Consider the following 23,128-nt stretch of genomic DNA (forward strand, 5'->3'; position numbering starts at 1 on the left):
TGATGAAACACAGAAATTGCATCGGGATAGAATACAACAGTCACCATGCGCACTTTCCCACATGGCAGTAATGTCGCAAGCATTCTACGCTTTGATCGTACCCTGGAAGACCGGTAGTAGTTTCCGATGCACACCTGTAGGCATTCTGTAGCCTGTGGACTATCAGAGTGTTGATAAAACACAGAAATTGCATCGGGATTGAATACAACAGTCACCATGCGCACTTTCCTCCACGGGAGTAATGTCTCAAACAGTTTACGCTTTGATCGTTCCATGGAAGAACATTAGTAGTTTCCGATGGTCATCTGGGGACATTCTGTAATGCGTGGACCATCAGAGTGTTGATGAAACACAGAAATTGCATCGGGATTAAATACAACAGTCACCATACGCACTTTCCTCCATGGGAGTAATGTCACAAACAGTCTACGCTTTATTCGGTCCCTGGAAGACCAGTAGTAGTTTCCGATGCACATCTGGAGTCATTCTGTAATTTGTGGATTATCAGAGTGTTGATGAAACACAGAATTTGCATCGGGTTTGAATACAACAGTCACCATGCGCACTTTCCTCCATGGGAGTAATGACTCTAACAGTTTACGCTTTGATCGTTCCCTGGAAGACCAGTAGTGATTCCGATGCACATCTGGAAGCATTCTGTACAGTGTGGACTATCAGAGTGTTAATGAAACAAAGAAATTGCATCAGGATTGATTACAACAGTCACCATGCGCACTTTCCTCCACGGGAGTAATGTCTCAAACAGTTTACGGTTTGATCGTTCCCTGGAAGAACATTAGTAGTTTCCGATGGTCATCTGGTGACACTCTGTAATGCGTGGACTATCAGAGTGTTGATGAAACACAGAAATTGCGTCGGGATTGAATACAACAGTCACCATGCGCACTCTCCTCCATGGGAGTAATGTCACAAACAGTCTACGCTTTGTTCGTTCCCTGGAAGACCGGTAATAGTTTCCGGTGCACATCTGGAGTCATTCTGTAATCTGTGGACTATCAGAGTGTTGATGAAACACAGAAATTGCATCGGGATTGAATACAACAGTCACCATGCGCACTTTCCTCCATGGGAGTAATGTCTCTAACAGTTTACGTTTTGACCGTTCCCTGGAAGACCAGTAGTGTTTCCGATGCACATCTGGAAGCATTCTGTACAGTGTGTATTATCAGAGTGTTGATGAAACACAGAAATTGCATCGGGATTGAATACAACAGTCACTATGCGCACTTTCCTCCATGGGAGTAATGTCTCTAACAGTTTACGTTTTGACCGTTCCCTGGAAGACCAGTAGTGTTTCCGATGCACATCTGGAAGCATTCTGTACAGTGTGTATTATCAGAGTGTTGATGAAACACAGAAATTGCATCGGGATTGACTACAACAGTCACCATGCACACTTTCCTCCATGGGAGCAATGTCTCAAACAGTTTACGCTTTGATCTTTCCCTGGAAGACCAGTAGTAGTTTCCGATGCACACCTGTAGGCATTCTGTAGTCTGTGGACTATCAGAGTGTTGATAAAACACAGAAATTGCATCGGGATTGAATACAACAGTCACCATACGCATTTTCCTCCATTTGAGTAATGTCTCATACAGTTTACGCTTTGATCGTTCCCTGGAAGACCAGAAGTAGTATCCGATGCACATCTGGAAGCATTCTGTACAGTGTGGACTATCAGTGTGTTAATGAAACAAAGAAAATGCATCAGGATTGAATACAACAATCACCATGCGCACTTTCCTCCATGGGAGTAATGTCTCAAACAGTCTACGCTTTGATCGTTCCCAGGAAGACCAGTAGTAGTTTCCGATGCACATCTGGGAGCATTCTGTAATGTGTGGACTATCAGAGTGTTGATGAAACACAGAAATTGCATCGGGATTGAATACAACAGTCACCATACGAACATTCCTCCATGGGAGTAATGTCTCAAACTGTCTACGCTTTGATCGTTTCCTGGAAGACCAGTAGTAGTTTCCGATGCACATTTGGAATCATTCTGTAATCTGTGGACCTTCAAAGTGTTGATGAAACACAGAAATTGCATCGGGATTGAATACAACAGTCACCATGCCCACTTTCCTACATGGGAGTCATGTCGCAAGCATTCTACGCTTTGATCGTACCCTGGAAGACCAGTTGTAGTTTCCGATGCATACCTGGAGGCATTCTGTAGTCTGTGGACCATAAGGGTGTTGATAAAACACAGAAATTGCATCAGGATTGAATACAACAGACACCATGCGCACTTTCCTCCATGGGAGTAATGTCTCAAACAGTTTACGCTTTGATCGTTCCCTGGAAGAACATTAGTAGTTTCCGATGGTCACCTGGTGGCATTCAGTAATCTTTGGATCTTCAAAGTGTTGATGAAACACAAAATGGTATCGGGATTCAATACAACAGTCACCATGCGCACTTTCCTCCATGGGAGTAATGTCTCAAACAGTCTATGGTTAGATCGTTTCCTGGAAGACCAGTAGTAGTTTCCGATGCACATCTGGTGGCATTCAGTAACCTTTGGATCTTCAAAGTGTTGATGAAACACAAAATGGTATCGGGATTCAATACAACAGTCACCATGCGCACTTTCCTAAATGGGAGTAATGTCTCAAAGAGTCTACGCTTTGATCGTTCCATGGAAGACCAGTAGTAGTTTCCGATGTACATCTGTGGGCATTCTGTAATGTGTGACTATCAGAGTGTTGATAAAACACAGAAATTGCATCGGGATTGAATACGTCACCATTCGCACTTTCCTCCATGGGAGTAATGTCTCAAACAGTCTACGCTTTGATCGTTCCCTGCAAGACCAGTAGTAGTTTCCGATGCACATCTGGAGGCATTCTGTAATCTGTGGACCCTCCAAGTGTTGATGAAACACAGAAATTGCATCGGGATTGAATGCAACAGTCACCATGCGCACTTTCCTCCAAGGGAGTAATGTCTCAAAGATTTTACGCTTTGATCGATCCCTGCAAGACCAGTAGTAGTTTCCGATGCACATTTGGAATCATTCTGTAATCTGTGGACCTTCAAAGTGTTGATGAAACACAGAAATTGCATCGGGATTGAATACAACAGTCACCATGCCCACTTTCCTACATGGGAGTAATATCGCAAGCATTCTACGCTTTGATCGTACCCTCGAAGACCAGTAGTAGTTTCCGATGCATACCTGGAGGCATTCTGTAGTCTGTGGACTATAAGGGTGTTGATAAAACACAGAAATTGCATCAGGATTGAATACAACAGACACCATGCGCACTTTCCTCCATGGGAGTAATGTCTCAAACAGTTTACGCTTTGATCGTTCCGTGGAAGAACATTAGTAGTTTCCGATGGTCATCTGGGGACATTCTGTAATGTGTGGACTATCAGAGTGTTGATGAAACACAGAAATTGCACCGGGATTGAATACAACAGTCACCATGCGCACTTTCCTCCATGGGAGTAATGTCTCAAACAGTCTATGGTTTAATCGTTTCCTGGAAGACCAGTAGTAGTTTCCGATGCACATTTGGAATCACTCTGTAATCTGTGGAGCTTCAAAGTGTTGATGAAACACAGAAATTGCATCGGGATAGAATACAACAGTCACCATGCGCACTTTCCCACATGGCAGTAATGTCGCAAGCATTCTACGCTTTGATCGTACCCTGGAAGACCGGTAGTAGTTTCCGATGCACACCTGTAGGCATTCTGTAGCCTGTGGACTATCAGAGTGTTGATAAAACACAGAAATTGCATCGGGATTGAATACAACAGTCACCATGCGCACTTTCCTCCACGGGAGTAATGTCTCAAACAGTTTACGCTTTGATCGTTCCATGGAAGAACATTAGTAGTTTCCGATGGTCATCTGGGGACATTCTGTAATGCGTGGACCATCAGAGTGTTGATGAAACACAGAAATTGCATCGGGATTAAATACAACAGTCACCATACGCACTTTCCTCCATGGGAGTAATGTCACAAACAGTCTACGCTTTATTCGGTCCCTGGAAGACCAGTAGTAGTTTCCGATGCACATCTGGAGTCATTCTGTAATTTGTGGATTATCAGAGTGTTGATGAAACACAGAATTTGCATCGGGTTTGAATACAACAGTCACCATGCGCACTTTCCTCCATGGGAGTAATGACTCTAACAGTTTACGCTTTGATCGTTCCCTGGAAGACCAGTAGTGATTCCGATGCACATCTGGAAGCATTCTGTACAGTGTGGACTATCAGAGTGTTAATGAAACAAAGAAATTGCATCAGGATTGATTACAACAGTCACCATGCGCACTTTCCTCCACGGGAGTAATGTCTCAAACAGTTTACGGTTTGATCGTTCCCTGGAAGAACATTAGTAGTTTCCGATGGTCATCTGGTGACACTCTGTAATGCGTGGACTATCAGAGTGTTGATGAAACACAGAAATTGCGTCGGGATTGAATACAACAGTCACCATGCGCACTCTCCTCCATGGGAGTAATGTCACAAACAGTCTACGCTTTGTTCGTTCCCTGGAAGACCGGTAATAGTTTCCGGTGCACATCTGGAGTCATTCTGTAATCTGTGGACTATCAGAGTGTTGATGAAACACAGAAATTGCATCGGGATTGAATACAACAGTCACCATGCGCACTTTCCTCCATGGGAGTAATGTCTCTAACAGTTTACGTTTTGACCGTTCCCTGGAAGACCAGTAGTGTTTCCGATGCACATCTGGAAGCATTCTGTACAGTGTGTATTATCAGAGTGTTGATGAAACACAGAAATTGCATCGGGATTGAATACAACAGTCACTATGCGCACTTTCCTCCATGGGAGTAATGTCTCAAACAGTTTACGCTTTGATCGTTCCCTGGAAGACCAGTAGTAGTTTCCGATGCATATCTGCGGTCATTCTGTAATGTGTGGATTTACAGAGTGTTGATGAAACACAGAAGTTGCATCAGCATTGAATACAACAGTCACCTTGCGAAGTTTCCTCCATGGGTGTAATGTCACAAACAGTCTACACTTTGATCGTTCCCTGGAAGACCAGTAGTAGTTTCCGAGGCACATATGGAGGCATTCTGTAATCTGGGGACTACCAGAGTGTTGATGAAACACAGATATTGCATCAGGATTGAATACAACAGTCACCATTCGCACTTTCCTCCATGGGAGTAATGTCTTAAACACTCTACGCTTTGATCGTTATCTGCAAGACCAGTAGTAGTTTCCGATGCACATCTGGAGGCATTCTGTAATCTGAGGACCCTCAAAGTGTTGTTGAAACACAGAAATTGCTTCGGGATTGAATACAACAGTCACCATGCGCACTTTCCTCCAAGGGAGTAATGTCTCAAGCAGTCTACGCTTCGATCGTTACCTGGAAGACCAGCAGTAGTTTCCGATGCACATCTGGAGGCATTCTGTATTCTGTGGACTATCAGAGTGTTGATGAACCACAGAAATTGCATCAGGATTGAATAGAACAGTCACCATGCGCACTTTCTTCCATGGGAGTAATGTCTCTAACAGTTTACGTTTTGACCGTTCCCTGGAAGACCAGTAGTGTTTCCGATGCACATCTGGAAGCATTCTGTACAGTGTGTATTATCAGAGTGTTGATGAAACACAGAAATTGCATCGGGATTGAATACAACAGTCACTATGCGCACTTTCCTCCATGGGAGTAATGTCTCAAACAGTCTACGCTTTGATCGTTATCTGCAAGACCAGTAGTAGTTTCCGATGCACATCTGGAGGCATTCTGTAATCTGTGGACCCTCAAAGTGTTGAAACACAGAAATTGCATCGGGATTGAATACGACAGGCACCATGCGAACTTTCCTCCATGGGAGTAATGTCTCAAACTGTCTACGCATTGATCGTTCCCTGGAAGACCAGTAGTAGTTTCCGATGCACATCTGGAGGCATTCTGTGATCTGTGCACTATCAGAGTGTTGATGAAACACAGAAATTGCATCGGGATTGAATACAACAAGCACCATACGCACTTTCCTCCATGGTAGTAATGTCTCAAACAATCTACGCTTTGATCGTTCCCTGCAAGACCAGTAGTAGTTTCCGATGCACATTTGGAATCATTCTGTAATCTGTGGAGCTTCAAAGTGTTGATGAAACACAGAAATTGCATCGGGATTGAATACAACAGTCACCATGCGCACTTTCCCACATGGCAGTAATGTCGCAAGCATTCTACGCTTTGATCGTACCCTGGAAGACCAGTAGTAGTTTCCGATGCACACCTGTAGGCATTCTGTAGCCTGTGGACTATCAGAGTGTTGATAAAACACAGAAATTGCATCGGGATTGAATACAACAGTCACCATGCGCACTTTCCTCCACGGGAGTAATGTCTCAAACAGTTTACGCTTTGATCGTTCCATGGAAGAACATTAGTAGTTTCCGATGGTCATCTGGGGACATTCTGTAATGCGTGGACCATCAGAGTGTTGATGAAACACAGAAATTGCATCGGGATTAAATACAACAGTCACCATACGCACTTTCCTCCATGGGAGTAATGTCACAAACAGTCTACGCTTTATTCGGTCCCTGGAAGACCAGTAGAAGTTTCCGATGCACATCTGGAGTCATTCTGTAATTTGTGGATTATCAGAGTGTTAATGAAACAAAGAAATTGCATCAGGATTGATTACAACAGTCACCATGCGCACTTTCCTCCACGGGAGTAATGTCTCAAACAGTTTACGGTTTGATCGTTCCCTGGAAGAACATTAGTAGTTTCCGATGGTCATCTGGTGACACTCTGTAATGCGTGGACTATCAGAGTGTTGATGAAACACAGAAATTGCATCGGGATTGAATACAACAGTCACCATGCGCACTCTCCTCCATGGGAGTAATGTCACAAACAGTCTACGCTTTGTTCGTTCCCTGGAAGACCGGTAATAGTTTCCGGTGCACATCTGGAGTCATTCTGTAATCTGTGGACTATCAGAGTGTTGATGAAACACAGAAATTGCATCGGGATTGAATACAACAGTCACCATGCGCACTTTCTTCCATGGGAGTAATGTCTCTAACAGTTTACGTTTTGACCGTTCCCTGGAAGACCAGTAGTGTTTCCGATGCACATCTGGAAGCATTCTGTACAGTGTGTATTATCAGAGTGTTGATGAAACACAGAAATTGCATCGGGATTGAATACAACATTCACTATGCGCACTTTCCTCCATGGGAGTAATGTCTCAAACAGTTTACGCTTTGATCGTTCCCTGGAAGACCAGTAGTAGTTTCCGATGCATATCTGCGGTCATTCTGTAATGTGTGGATTTACAGAGTGTTGATGAAACACAGAAATTGCATCAGCATTGAATACAACAGTCACCATGCGAAGTTTCCTCCATGGGTGTAATGTCACAAACAGTCTACACTTTGATCGTTCCCTGGAAGTCCAGAAGTAGTTTCCGAGGCACATATGGAGGCATTCTGTAATCTGGGGACTACCAGAGTGTTGATGAAACACAGATATTGCATCAGGATTGAATACAACAGTCACCATTCGCACTTTCCTCCATGGGAGTAATGTCTCAAACACTCTACGCTTTGATCGTTATCTGCAAGACCAGTAGTAGTTTCCGATGCACATCTGGAGGCATTCTGTAATCTGAGGACCCTCAAAGTGTTGTTGAAACACAGAAATTGCTTCGGGATTGAATACAACAGTCACCATGCGCACTTTCCTCCAAGGGAGTAATGTCTCAAGCAGTCTACGCTTCGATCGTTACCTGGAAGACCAGCAGTAGTTTCCGATGCACATCTGGAGGCATTCTGTATTCTGTGGACTATCAGAGTGTTGATGAACCACAGAAATTGCATCAGGATTGAATAGAACAGTCACCATGCGCACTTTCCTCCATGGGAGTAATGCATCAAACACTCTACGCTTTGATCGTTATCTGCAAGACCAGTAGTAGTTTCCGATGCACATCTGGAGGCATTCTGTAATCTGTGGACCCTCAAAGTGTTGAAACACAGAAATTGCATCGGGATTGAATACGACAGGCACCATGCGAACTTTCCTCCATGGGAGTAATGTCTCAAACTTGTCACGCTTCGATCGTTTCCTGGAAGAGCAGTAGTAGTTTCCGATGCATATCTGGAGGCATTCTGTAATCTGTGGACCTTCAAAGTGTTGATGAGACACAGAAATTGCATCGGGCTTGAATACAACCGTCACCATGCGCACTTTCCTCCATGGGAGTAATGTCTCAATGAGTCTACGCTTTGATCGTTCCCTGGATGACCAGGAGTAGTTTCCGATGCACGTCTGGAGGCATTCTGTAATCTGTGGACTATCAGAGTGTTGATGAAACACAGAAATAGCATCGGGATTGAATACAACAGTCACCATGCGAACTTTCCTCCATGGGAGTAATGTCTCAAACTGTCTACGCATTGATCGTTTCCTGGAAGACCAGTAGAAGTTTCCGATGCACATCTGGAGGCATTCTGCAATCAGTGGACCTTCAAAGTGTTAATGAAACACAGAAATTGCATCGGGATTGAATACAACAGTCACCATGCCCACTTTCCTACATGGAGTAATGTCGCAAGCTTTCTACGCTTTGATCGATCCCTAAAAGACCAGTAGTAGTTTCCGATGCACATCTGGAGGCATTCTGTAGTCTGTGGACTATCAGAGTGTTGATAAAACACAGAAATTGCATCGGGATTGAATACAACAGTCACCATGCGAACTTTCCTCCATGGGAGTAATGTCTCAAACAGTTTACGCTTTGATCGTTCCCTGGAAGACCAGTAGTAGTTTCCAAAGCACATGTGGGGACATTCTGTAATGTGTGGACTATCAGAGTGTTGATGAATCTCAGAAATTGCATCAGGATTGAATACAACAGTCACCTTGCACACTTTCCTCCATGGGAGCAATGTCTCAAACAGTTTACACTTTGATCTTTCCCTGGAAGACCAGTAGTAGTTTCCGATGCACACCTGTAGGCATTCTGTAGTCTGTGGACTATCAGAGTGTTGATAAAGCACAGAAATTGCATCGGGATTTAATACAACAGTCACCATACGCACTTTACTCCATGGGAGTAATGTCTCATACAGTTTACGCTTTGATCGTTCCCTGGAAGACCAGTAGTAGTTTCCGATGCACATCTGGAAGCATTCTGTACAGTGTGGACTATCAGAGTGTTAATGATACAAAGAAATTGCATAAGGATTGAATACAACAGTCACCATGCGCACTTTCCTCCATGGGAGTAATGTCTCAAACAGTCTACGCTTTGATCGTTCCCTGGAAGACCAGTAGTAGTTTCCGATGCATACCTGGAGGCACACTGTAGTCTGTGGACTATCAGTGTGTCGATAAAACACAGAAATTGCATCGGGATTGAATACAACAGTCACCATGCCCTCTTTCCTACATGGGAGTAATGTCTCAAACAGTCTACACTTTGATCGTTCCATGGAAGAACATTAGTAGTTTCCGATGGTCATCTGGGGACATTCTGTAATGCGTGGACCATCAGAGTGTTGATGAAACACAGAAATTGCATCGGGATTAAATACAACAGTCACCATACGCACTTTCCTCCATGGGAGTAATGTCACAAACAGTCTACGCGTTATTCGGTCCCTGGAAGACCAGTAGTAGTTTCCGATGCACATCTGGAGTCATTCTGTAATTTGTGGATTATCAGAGTGTTGATGAAACACAGAATTTGCATCGGGTTTGAATACAACAGTCACCATGCGCACTTTCCTCCATGGGAGTAATGACTCTAACAGTTTACGCTTTGATCGTTCCATGGAAGACCAGTAGTGATTCCGATGCACATCTGGAAGCATTCTGTACAGTGTGGACTATCAGAGTGTTAATGAAACAAAGAAATTGCATCAGGATTGATTACAACAGTCACCATGCGCACTTTCCTCCACGGGAGTAATGTCTCAACAGTTTACGGTTTGATCGTTCCCTGGAAGAACATTAGTAGTTTCCGATGGTCATCTGGTGACACTCTGTAATGCGTGGACTATCAGAGTGTTGATGAAACACAGATATTGCATTGGGATTGAATACAACAGTCACCATGCGCACTCTCCTCCATGGGAGTAATGTCACAAACAGTCTACGCTTTGTTCGTTCCCTGGAAGACCGGTAATAGTTTTCGGTGCACATCTGGAGTCATTCTGTAATCTGTGGACTATCAGAGTGTTGATGAAACACAGAAATTGCATCGGGATTGAATACAACAGTCACCATGCGCACTTTCCTCCATGGGAGTAATGTCTCTAACAGTTTACGTTTTGACCGTTCCCTGGAAGACCAGTAGTGTTTCCGATGCACATCTTTAAGCATTCTGTACAGTGTGTATTATCAGAGTGTTGATGAAACACAGAAATTGCATCGGGATTGAATACAACAGTCACTATGCGCACTTTCCTCCATGGGAGTAATGTATCAAACAGTTTACGCTTTGATCGTTCCCTGGAAGACCAGTAGTAGTTTCCGATGCATATCTGCGGTCATTCTGTAATGTGTGGATTTACAGAGTGTTGAAGAAACACAGAAATTGCATCAGCATTGAATACAACAGTCACCATGCGAAGTTTCCTCCATGGGTGTAATGTCACAAACAGTCTACACTTTGATCGTTCCCTGGAAGACCAGTAGTAGTTTCCGAGGCACATATGGAGGCATTCTGTAATCTGGGGACTACCAGAGTGTTGATGAAACACAGATATTGCATCAGGATTGAATACAACAGTCACCATTCGCACTTTCCTCCATGGGAGTAATGTCTCAAACACTCTACGCTTTGATCGTTATCTGCAAGACCAGTAGTAGTTTCCGATGCACATCTGGAGGCATTCTGTAATCTGAGGACCCTTAAAGTGTTGTTGAAACACAGAAATTGCTTCGGGATTGAATACAACAGTCACCATGCGCACTTTCCTCCAAGGGAGTAATGTCTCAAGCAGTCTACGCTTCGATCGTTACTTGGAAGACCAGCAGTAGTTTCCGATGCACATCTGGAGGCATTCTGTATTCTGTGGACTATCAGAGTGTTGATGAACCACAGAAATTGCATCAGGATTGAATAGAACAGTCACCATGCGCACTTTCCTCCATGGGAGTAATGCATCAAACACTCTACGCTTTGATCGTTATCTGCAAGACCAGTAGTAGTTTCCGATGCACATCTGGAGGCATTCTGTAATCTGTGGACCCTCAAAGTGTTGATGAAACACAGAAATTGCATCGGGATTGAATACGACAGTCACCATGCGAACTTTCCTCCATGGGAGTAATGTCTCAAACTTGTCACGCTTCGATCGTTTCCTGGAAGAGCAGTAGTAGTTTCCGATGCATATCTGGAGGCATTCTGTAATCTGTGGACCTTCAAAGTGTTGATGAGACACAGAAATTGCATCGGGCTTGAATACAACCGTCAGCATGCGCACTTTCCTCCATGGGAGTAATGTCTCAATGAGTCTACGCTTTGATCGTTCCCTGGATGACCAGGAGTAGTTTCCGATGCACGTCCGGAGGCATTCTGTAATCTGTGGACTATCAGAGTGTTGATGAAACACAGAAATAGCATCGGGATTGAATACAACAGTCACCATGCGAACTTTCCTCCATGGGAGTAATGTCTCAAACTGTCTACGCATTGATCGTTTCCTGGAAGACCAGTAGAAGTTTCCGATGCACATTTGGAGGCATTCTGCAATCAGTGGACCTTCAAAGTGTTAATGAAACACAGAAATTGCATCGGGATTGAATACAACAGTCACCATGCCCACTTTCCTACATGGAGTAATGTCGCAAGCATTCTACGCTTTGATCGATCCCTGAAAGACCAGTAGTAGTTTCCGATGCACATCTGGAGGCATTCTGTAGTCTGTGGACTATCAGAGTGTTGATAAAACACAGAAATTGCATCGGGATTGAATACAACAGTCACCATGCGAACTTTCCTCCATGGGAGTAATGTCTCAAACAGTTTACGCTTTGATCGTTCCCTGGAAGACCAGTAGTAGTTTCCAAAGCACATCTGGGGACATTCTGTAATGTGTGGACTATCAGAGTGTTGATGAATCTCAGAAATTGCATCAGGATTGAATACAACAGTCACCATGCACACTTTCCTCCATGGGAGCAATGTCTCAAACAGTTTACATTTTGATCTTTCCCTGGAAGACCAGTAGTAGTTTCCGATGCACACCTGTAGGCATTCTGTAGTCTGTGGACTATCAGAGTGTTGATAAAACACAGAAATGGCATCGGGATCTAATACAACAGTCACCATACGCACTTTCCTCCATGGGAGTAATGTCTCATACAGTTTACGCTTTGATCGTTCCCTGGAAGACCAGTAGTAGTTTCCGATGCACATCTGGAAGCATTCTGTACAGTGTGGACTATCAGAGTGTTAATGATACAAAGAAATTGCATAAGGATTGAATACAACAGTCACCATGCGCACTTTCCTCCATGGGAGTAATGTCTCAAACAGTCTACGCTTTGATCGTTCCCTGGAAGACCAGTAGTAGTTTCCGATGCATACCTAGAGGCACTCTGTAGTCTCTGGACTATCAGTGTGTCGATAAAACACAGAAATTGCATCGGGATTGAATACAACAATCACCATGCCCACTTTCCTACATGGGAGTAATGTCTCAAACAGTTTACGCTTTTATCGTTCCCTGGAAGAAAATTAGTAGTTTCCGATGGTCATCTGGGGACATTCTGTAATGTGTGGATTATCAGAGTGTTGATGAAACACAGAATTTGCATCGGGATTGAATACAACAGTCACCATTCGAACTTTCCTCCATGGGAGTAATGTCTCAAACTGTCTACGCTTTGATCGTTTCCTGGAAGACCAGTAGTAGTTTCCGATGCACATCTGGAGGCATTCTTTAATCTGTGTACTATCAGAGTGTTGATGAAACACAGAAATTGCATCGGGATTGAATACAACAGTCACCATGCGCACTTTCCTCCATGGGAGTAATGTCTCAAACAGTCTATGTTTTGATCGTTTCCTGGAAGACCAGTAGTAGTTTCCGATGCACATCTGGTGGCATTCAGTAATCTTTGGATCTTAAAAGTGTTGATGAAACACAAAATGGTATCGGGATTCAATACAACAGTCACCATGCGCACTTTCCTCCATGGGAGTAATGTCTCAAACAGTTATGGTTTAATGGTTTCCTGGAAGACCAGTAGTAGTTTCCGATGCACATCTGGTGGCATCAGTAATCTTTGGATCTTCAAAGTGTTGATGAAACACAAAATGGTATCGGGATTCAATACAACAGTCACCATGCGCACTTCCCCCCATGGGAGTAATGTCTCAAACAGTCTACGCATTGATCGTTCCCTGGAAGACCAGTAGTAGTTTACGATGCACATCTGGAGGCATTCTGTAATCTGTGCATTATCAGAGTGTTGACGAAACACAGAAATTGCATCGGGATTGAATACAACAGTCACCATACGCACTTTCCTCCATGGGAGTAATGTCTCAAACAGTCTACGCTTTGATCGTTCCCTGCAAGACCAGTAGTAGTTTCCGATGCACATTTATAATCATTCTGCAATCTGTGGCCCTTCAAAGTGTTGATGAAACACAGAAATTGCATCGGGATTGAATACAACAGTCACCATGCGCACTTTCCTACATTGCAGTAACGTCGCAAGCATTCTACGCTTTGATCGTACCCTGGAAGACCAGTAGTAGTTTCCGATGCACACCTGGAGGCATTCTGTAATGTGTGGACTATCAGAGTGTTGATAAAACACAGAAATTGCGTCGGGATTATATACAACAGTCACCATGCGCACTTTCGTCCATGGGAGTAATGTCTCAAACAGTTTACGCTTTGATCGTTCCCTGGAAGAACATTAGTAGTTTCCGATGGTCATCTGGGGACATTCTGTAATGCGTGGACTATCAGAGTGTTGATGAAACACAGAAATTGCATCGGGATTAAATACAACAGTCACCATGCGCACTTTCCTCCATGGGAGTAATGTCACAAACAGTCTACGCTTTATTCGTTCCCTGGAAGACCAGTAGTAGTTTCCGATGCACATCTGGAGTCATTCTGTAATCTGTGGATTATCAGAGTGTTGATGAAACACAGAATTTGCATCGGGATTGAATACAACAGTCACCATTCGAACTTTCCTCCATGGGAGTAATGTCTCAAACTGTCTACGCTTTGATCGTTTCCTGGAAGACCAGTAGTAGTTTCCGATGCACATCTGGAAGCATTCTGTACAGTGTGTACTATCAGAGTGTTGATGAAACACAGAAATTGCATCGGGATTGAATACAACAGTCACTATGCGCACTTTCCTGCATGGGAGTAATGTCTCAAACAGTTTACGCTATGATCGTTCCCTGGAAGACCAGTAATAGTTTCCGATGCATATCTGCGGTCAATCTGTAATGAGTGGATTTTCAGAGTGTGGATGAAACACAGAAATTGCATCAGCATTGAATACACTAGTCACCATGCGAAATTTCCTCCATGGGAGTAATGTCACAAACAGTCTACACTTTGATCGTTCCCTGGAAGACCAGTAGTAGTTTCCGAGGCACATATGGAGGCATTCTGTAATCTGGTGACTACCAGAGTGTTGATGAAACACAGAAATTGCATCAGGATTGAATACAACAGTTACCATTCGCACTTTCCTCCATGGGAGTAATGTCTCAAACACTCTACGCTTTGATCGTTATCTGCAAGACCAGTAGTAGTTTCCGATGCACATCTGGAGGCATTCTGTAATCTGTGGACCCTCAAAGTGTTGATGAAACACAGAAATTGCATCGGGATTGAATACAACAGTCACCATGCGCACTTTCCTCCAAGGGAGTAATGTCTCAAACAGTCTACGCTTCGATCGTTACCTGGAAGACCAGTAGTAGTGTCCGATGCACATCTGGAAGCATTCTGTATTCTGTGGACTATCAGAGTGTTGATGAACCACAGAAATTGCATCGGGATTGAATAGAACAGTCATTATGCGCACTTTCCTCCATGGGAGTAATGTCTCAAAGAGTTTACGATTTGATCGTTCCCTGGAAGACCATTAGTAGTTTCCGATGCACATCTGGAGGCATTCTGTAATCTGTGGACTATCAGAGTGTTGATGAAACACAGAAATTGCATCAGGATTGAATACAACAGTCACCATGCGCACTTTCCTCCATGGGAGTAACGTCTCAAACGGTTTCTGTTTTGATCGTTCCCTGGAAGACCAGAAGTGTTTCCGATGCACATCTGGGGGCATTCTGTAATGTGTGGACTATCAGAGTGTTGATGAAACACAGAAATTGCATCGGGATGAATACGACAGTCAACATGCGAACTTTCCTCCATGGGAGTAATGTCTCAAACTGTCTACGCTTCGATCGTTTCCTGGAAGAGCAGTAGTAGTTTCCGATGCACATCTGGAGGCATTCTGTAATCTGTGGACCTTCAAAGTGTTGATGAGACACAGAAATTGCATTGGGCTTGAATACAACCGTCACCATGCGCACATTCCTCCATGGGAGTAATGTCTCAATCAGTCTACGCTTTGATCGTTCCCTGGGTGACCAGGAGTAGTTTCCGATGCACATCTGGAGGCATTCTGTAATCTGTGGACGATCAGAGTGTTGATGAAACACAGAAATAGCATCGGGATTGAATACAACAGTCACAATGCGCACTTTCCTACATGGCAGTAATGTCGCAAGCATTCTACGCTTTGATCGTACCCTGGAAGACCAGTAGTAGTTTCCGATGCACACCTGGAGGCATTCTGTAGCCTGTGGACTATCAGAGTGTTGATAAAACACAGAAATTGCATCGGGCTTGAATACAACAGTCACCATGCCCACTTTCCTACATGGGAGTAATGTCGCAAGCATTCTACGCTTTGATCGATCCCTGGAAGACCAGTAGTAGTTTCCGAGGCACATCTGGGGGCATTCTGTAATGTGTGGACTATCAGAGTGTTGATGAAACACAGAAATTGCATCGGGATTGAATACGACAGTCAACATGCGAACTTTCCTCCATGGGAGTAATGTCTCAAACTGTTTACGATTCGATCGTTTCCTGGAAGAGCAGTAGTAGTTTCCGATGCACATCTGGAGGCATTCTGTAATCTGTGGACCTTCTAAGTGTTGATGAGACACAGAAATTGCATCGGGCTTGAATACAACAGTCACCATGCGCACTTTCCTCCATGGAAGTAATGTCTCAATCAGTCTACGCTTTGATCGTTCCCTGGATGACCAGGAGTAGTTTCCGATGCACATCTGGAGGCATTCTGTAATCTGTGGACGATCAGAGTGTTGATGAAACACAGAAATAGCATCGGGATTGAATACAACAGTCACCATGCGCACTTTCCCCCATGGGAGTAATGTCTCAAACAGTCTACGCATTGATCGTTCCCCGGAAGACCAGTAGTAGTTTACGATGCACATCTGGAGGCATTCTGTAATCTGTGCACTATCAGAGTGTTGATGAAACACAGAAATTGCATCGGGCTTGAATACAACAGTCACCATGCCCACTTTCCTACATGGGAGTAATGTAGCAAGCATTCTACGCTTTGATCGATCCCTGGAAGACCAGTAGTAGTTTCCGAGGCACATCTGGGGGCATTCTGTAATGTGTGGACTATCAGAGTGTTGATGAAACACAGAAATTGCATCGGGATTGAATACGACAGTCAACATGCGAACTTTCCTCCATGGGAGTAATGTCTCAAACTGTCTACGCTTCGATCGTTTCCTGGAAGAGCAGTAGTAGTTTCCGATGCACATCTGGAGGCATTCTGTAATCTGTGGACCTTCAAAGTGTTGATGAGACACAGAAATTGCATCGGGCTTGAATACAACAGTCACCATGCCCACTTTCCTACATGGGAGTAATGTCTCTAACAGTCTACGGTTTGATCGTTTCCTGGAAGACCAGTAGTAGTTTCCGATGCACATCTGGTGGCATTCAGTAATCTTTGGATCTTAAAAGTGTTGATGAAACACAAAATGGTATCGGGATTCAATACAACAGTCACCATGCGCACTTTCCTCCATGGGAGTAATGTCTCAAACAGTCTACGCTTTGATCGTTCCATGGAAGACCAGTAGTAGTTTCCGATGCACATCTGTGGGCATTCTGTAATCTGTGGACTATCAGAGTGTTGATGAAACACAGAAATTGCATCGGGATTGAATACAACAGTCACCATTCGCACTTTCCTCCATGGGAGTAATGTCTCAAACAGTCTACGCTTTGATCGTTCCCTGCAAGACCAGTAGTAGTTTCCGATGCACATCTGGAGGCATTCTGTAATCTGTGGACCCTCAAAGTGTTGATGAAACACAGAAATTGCATCGGGATTGAATACAACAGTCACTATTCGCACTTTCCTCCATGGGAGTAATGTCTCAAACAGGCTACGCTTTGATCGTTCCCTGCAAGACCAGTAGTAGTTTCCGATGCACATTTGGAATCATTCTGTAAACTGTGGACCTTCAAAGTGTTGATGAAACACTGAAATTGCATCGGGATTGAGTACAACAGTCACCCTGCGCACTTCCCTACATGGCAGTAATGTCGCAAGCATTCTACGCTTTGATCGTAAACTGGAAGATCAGTAGTAGTTTCCGATGCACACCTGGAGGCACTCTGTAGTCTGTGGACTATCAGGGTGTTGATAAAACACAGAAATTGCATCGGGATTGAATACAACAGTCACCATGCGCACATTCCTCCATGGGAGTAATGTCTCAAACAGTTTACGCTTTGATCGTTCCCTGGAAGAATATTAGTAGTTTCCGATGGTCATCTGGGGACATTCTGTAATGTGTAGACTATCAGAGTGTTGATGAAACACAGAAATTGCATCGGGATTGAATACAACAGTCACCATGCGCACTTTCCTCCATGGGAGTAATGTCTCTAACAGTCTACGGTTTGATCGTTTCCTGGAAGACCAGTAGTAGTTTCCGATGCACATCTGGTGGCATTCAGTAATCTTTGGATCTTAAAAGTGTTGATGAAACACAAAATGGTATCGGGATTCAATACAACAGTCACCATGCGCACTTTCCTCCATGGGAGTAATGTCTCAAACAGTCTACGCTTTGATCGTTCCATGGAAGACCAGTAGTAGTTTCCGATGCACATCTGTGGGCATTCTGTAATGTGTGGACTATCAGAGTGTTGATGAAACACAGAAATTGCATCGGGATTGAATACAACAGTCACCATTCGCACTTTCCTCCATGGGAGTAATGTCTCAAACAGTCTACGCTTTGATCGTTCCCTGCAAGACCAGTAGTAGTTTCCGATGCACATCTGGAGGCATTCTGTAATCTGTGGACCCTCAAAGTGTTGATGAAACACAGAAATTGCATCGGGATTGAATACAACAGTCACTATTCGCACTTTCCTCCATGGGATTAATGTCTCAAACAGGCTACGCTTTGATCGTTCCCTGCAAGACCAGTAGTAGTTTCCGATGCACATTTGGAATCATTCTGTAAACTGTGGACCTTCAAAGTGTTGATGAAACACTGAAATTGCATCGGGATTGAGTACAACAGTCACCCTGCGCACTTCCCTACATGGCAGTAATGTCGCAAGCATTCTACGCTTTGATCGTAAACTGGAAGATCAGTAGTAGTTTCCGATGCACACCTGGAGGCACTCTGTAGTCTGTGGACTATCAGGGTGTTGATAAAACACAGAAATTGCATCGGGATTGAATACAACAGTCACCATGCGCACATTCCTCCATGGGAGTAATGTCTCAAACAGTTTACGCTTTGATCGTTCCCTGGAAGAATATTAGTAGTTTCCGATGGTCATCTGGGGACATTCTGTAATGTGTAGACTATCAGAGTGTTGATGAAACACAGAAATTGCATCGGGATTGAATACAACAGTCACCATGCGCACTTTCCTCCATGGGAGTAATGTCTCTAACAGTCTATGGTTTGATCGTTTCCTGGAAGACCAGTAGTAGTTTCCGATGCACATCTGTTGGCATTCAGTAATCTTTGGATCTTAAAAGTGTTGATGAAACACAAAATGGTATCGGGATTCAATACAACAGTCACCATGCGCACTTTCCTCCATGGGAGTAATGTCTCAAACAGTCTACGCTTTGATCGTTCCATGGAAGACCAGTAGTAGTTTCCGATGCACATCTGTGGGCATTCTGTAATGTGTGGACTATCAGAGTGTTGATGAAACACAGAAATTGCATCGGGATTGAATACAACAGTCACCATTCGCACTTTCCTCCATGGGAGTAATGTCTCAAACAGTCTACGCTTTGATCGTTCCCTGCAAGACCAGTAGTAGATTCCGATGCACATCTGGAGGCATTCTGTAATCTGTGGACCCTCAAAGTGTTGATGAAACACAGATATTGCATCAGGATTGAATACAACAGTCACCATTCGCACTTTCCTCCATGGGAGTAATGTCTCAAACACTCTACGCTTTGATCGTTATCTGCAAGACCAGTAGTAGTTTCCGATGCACATCTGGAGGCATTCTGTAATCTGAGGACCCTTAAAGTGTTGTTGAAACACAGAAATTGCTTCGGGATTGAATACAACAGTCACCATGCGCACTTTCCTCCAAGGGAGTAATGTCTCAAGCAGTCTACGCTTCGATCGATACTTGGAAGACCAGCAGTAGTTTCCGATGCACATCTGGAGGCATTCTGTATTCTGTGGACTATCAGAGTGTTGATGAACCACAGAAATTGCATCAGGATTGAATAGAACAGTCACCATGCGCACTTTCCTCCATGGGAGTAATGCATCAAACACTCTACGCTTTGATCGTTATCTGCAAGACCAGTAGTAGTTTCCGATGCACATCTGGAGGCATTCTGTAATCTGTGGACCCTCAAGGTGTTGATGAAACACAGAAATTGCATCGGGATTGAATACGACAGTCACCATGCGAACTTTCCTCCATGGGAGTAATGTCTCAAACTTGTCACGCTTCGATTGTTTCCTGGAAGAGCAGTAGTAGTTTCCGATGCATATCTGGAGGCATTCTGTAATCTGTGGACCTTCAAAGTGTTGATGAGACACAGAAATTGCATCGGGCTTGAATACAACCGTCACCATGCGCACTTTCCTCCATGGGAGTAATGTCTCAATGAGTCTACGCTTTGATCGTTCCCTGGATGACCAGGAGTAGTTTCCGATGCACGTCTGGAGGCATTCTGTAATCTGTGGACTATCAGAGTGTTGATGAAACACAGAAATAGCATCGGGATTGAATACAACAGTCACCATGCGAACTTTCCTCCATGGGAGTAATGTCTCAAACTGTCTACGCATTGATCGTTTCCTGGAAGACCAGTAGAAGTTTCCGATGCACATTTGGAGGCATTCTGCAATCAGTGGACCTTCAAAGTGTTAATGAAACACAGAAATTGCATCGGGATTGAATACAACAGTCACCATGCCCACTTTCCTACATGGAGTAATGTCGCAAGCATTCTACGCTTTGATCGATCCCTGAAAGACGAGTAGTAGTTTCCGATGCACATCTGGAGGCATTCTGTAGTCTGTGGACTATCAGAGTGTTGATAAAACACAGAAATTGCATCGGGATTGAATACAACAGTCACCATGCGAACTTTCCTCCATGGGAGTAATGTCTCAAACAGTTTACGCTTTGATCGTTCCCTGGAAGACCAGTAGTAGTTTCCAAAGCACATCTGGGGACATTCTGTAATGTGTGGACTATCAGAGTGTTGATGAATCTCAGAAATTGCATCAGGATTGAATACAACAGTCACCATGCACACTTTCCTCCATGGGAGCAATGTCTCAAACAGTTTACACTTTGATCTTTCCCTGGAAGACCAGTAGTAGTTTCCGATGCACACCTGTAGGCATTCTGTAGTCTGTGGACTATCAGAGTGTTGATAAAACACAGAAATTGCATCGGGATTTAATACAACAGTCACCATACGCACTTTCCTCCATGGGAGTAATGTCTCATACAGTTTACGCTTTGATCGTTCCCTGGAAGACCAGTAGTAGTTTCCGATGCACATCTGGAAGCATTCTGTACAGTGTGGACTATCAGAGTGTTAATGATACAAAGAAATTGCATAAGGATTGAATACAACAGTCACCATGCGCACTTTCCTCCATGGGAGTAATGTCTCAAACAGTCTACGCTTTGATCGTTCCCTGGAAGACCAGTAGTAGTTTCCGATGCATACCTAGAGGCACTCTGTAGTCTCTGGACTATCAGTGTGTCGATAAAACACAGAAATTGCATCGGGATTGAATACAACAATCACCATGCCCACTTTCCTACATGGGAGTAATGTCTCAAACAGTTTACGCTTTTATCGTTCCCTGGAAGAAAATTAGTAGTTTCCGATGGTCATCTGGGGACATTCTGTAATGTGTGGATTATCAGAGTGTTGATGAAACACAGATTTTGCATCGGGATTGAATACAACAGTCACCATTCGAACTTTCCTCCATGGGAGTAATGTCTCAAACTGTCTACGCTTTGATCGTTTCCTGGAAGACCAGTAGTAGTTTCCGATGCACATCTGGAGGCATTCTTTAATCTGTGTACTATCAGAGTGTTGATGAAACACAGAAATTGCATCGGGATTGAATACAACAGTCACCATGCGCACTTTCCTCCATGGGAGTAATGTCTCAAACAGTCTATGTTTTGATCGTTTCCTGGAAGACCAGTAGTAGTTTCCGATGCACATCTGGTGGCATTCAGTAATCTTTGGATCTTAAAAGTGTTGATGAAACACAAAATGGTATCGGGATTCAATACAACAGTCACCATGCGCACTTTCCTCCATGGGAGTAATGTCTCAAACAGTTATGGTTTAATGGTTTCCTGGAAGACCAGTAGTAGTTTCCGATGCACATCTGGTGGCATCAGTAATCTTTGGATCTTCAAAGTGTTGATGAAACACAAAATGGTATCGGGATTCAATACAACAGTCACCATGCGCACTTCCCCCCATGGGAGTAATGTCTCAAACAGTCTACGCATTGATCGTTCCCTGGAAGACCAGTAGTAGTTTACGATGCACATCTGGAGGCATTCTGTAATCTGTGCAATATCAGAGTGTTGACGAAACACAGAAATTGCATCGGGATTGAATACAACAGTCACCATACGCACTTTCCTCCATGGGAGTAATGTCTCAAACAGTCTACGCTTTGATCGTTCCCTGCAAGACCAGTAGTAGTTTCCGATGCACATTTATAATCATTCTGCAATCTGTGGCCCTTCAAAGTGTTGATGAAACACAGAAATTGCATCGGGATTGAATACAACAGTCACCATGCGCACTTTCCTACATTGCAGTTACGTCGCAAGCATTCTACGCTTTGATCGTACCCTGGAAGACCAGTAGTAGTTTCCGATGCACACCTGGAGGCATTCTGTAATGTGTGGACTATCAGAGTGTTGATAAAACACAGAAATTGCGTCGGGATTATATACAACAGTCACCATGCGCACTTTCGTCCATGGGAGTAATGTCTCAAACAGTTTACGCTTTGATCGTTCCCTGGAAGAACATTAGTAGTTTCCGATGGTCATCTGGGGACATTCTGTAATGCGTGGACTATCAGAGTGTTGATGAAACACAGAAATTGCATCGGGATTAAATACAACAGTCACCATGCGCACTTTCCTCCATGGGAGTAATGTCACAAACAGTCTACGCTTTATTCGTTCCCTGGAAGACCAGTAGTAGTTTCCGATGCACATCTGGAGTCATTCTGTAATCTATGGATTATCAGAGTGTTGATGAAACACAGAATTTGCATCGGGATTGAATACAACAGTCACCATTCGAACTTTCCTCCATGGGAGTAATGTCTCAAACTGTCTACGCTTTGATCGTTTCCTGGAAGACCAGTAGTAGTTTCCGATGCACATCTGGAAGCATTCTGTACAGTGTGTACTATCAGAGTGTTGATGAAACACAGAAATTGCATCGGGATTGAATACAACAGTCACTATGCGCACTTTCCTGCATGGGAGTAATGTCTCAAACA

Source organism: Schistocerca gregaria, chromosome 8 (genome assembly GCF_023897955.1).
Source record: "Schistocerca gregaria isolate iqSchGreg1 chromosome 8, iqSchGreg1.2, whole genome shotgun sequence".
Taxonomy (NCBI): domain Eukaryota; kingdom Metazoa; phylum Arthropoda; class Insecta; order Orthoptera; family Acrididae; genus Schistocerca; species Schistocerca gregaria.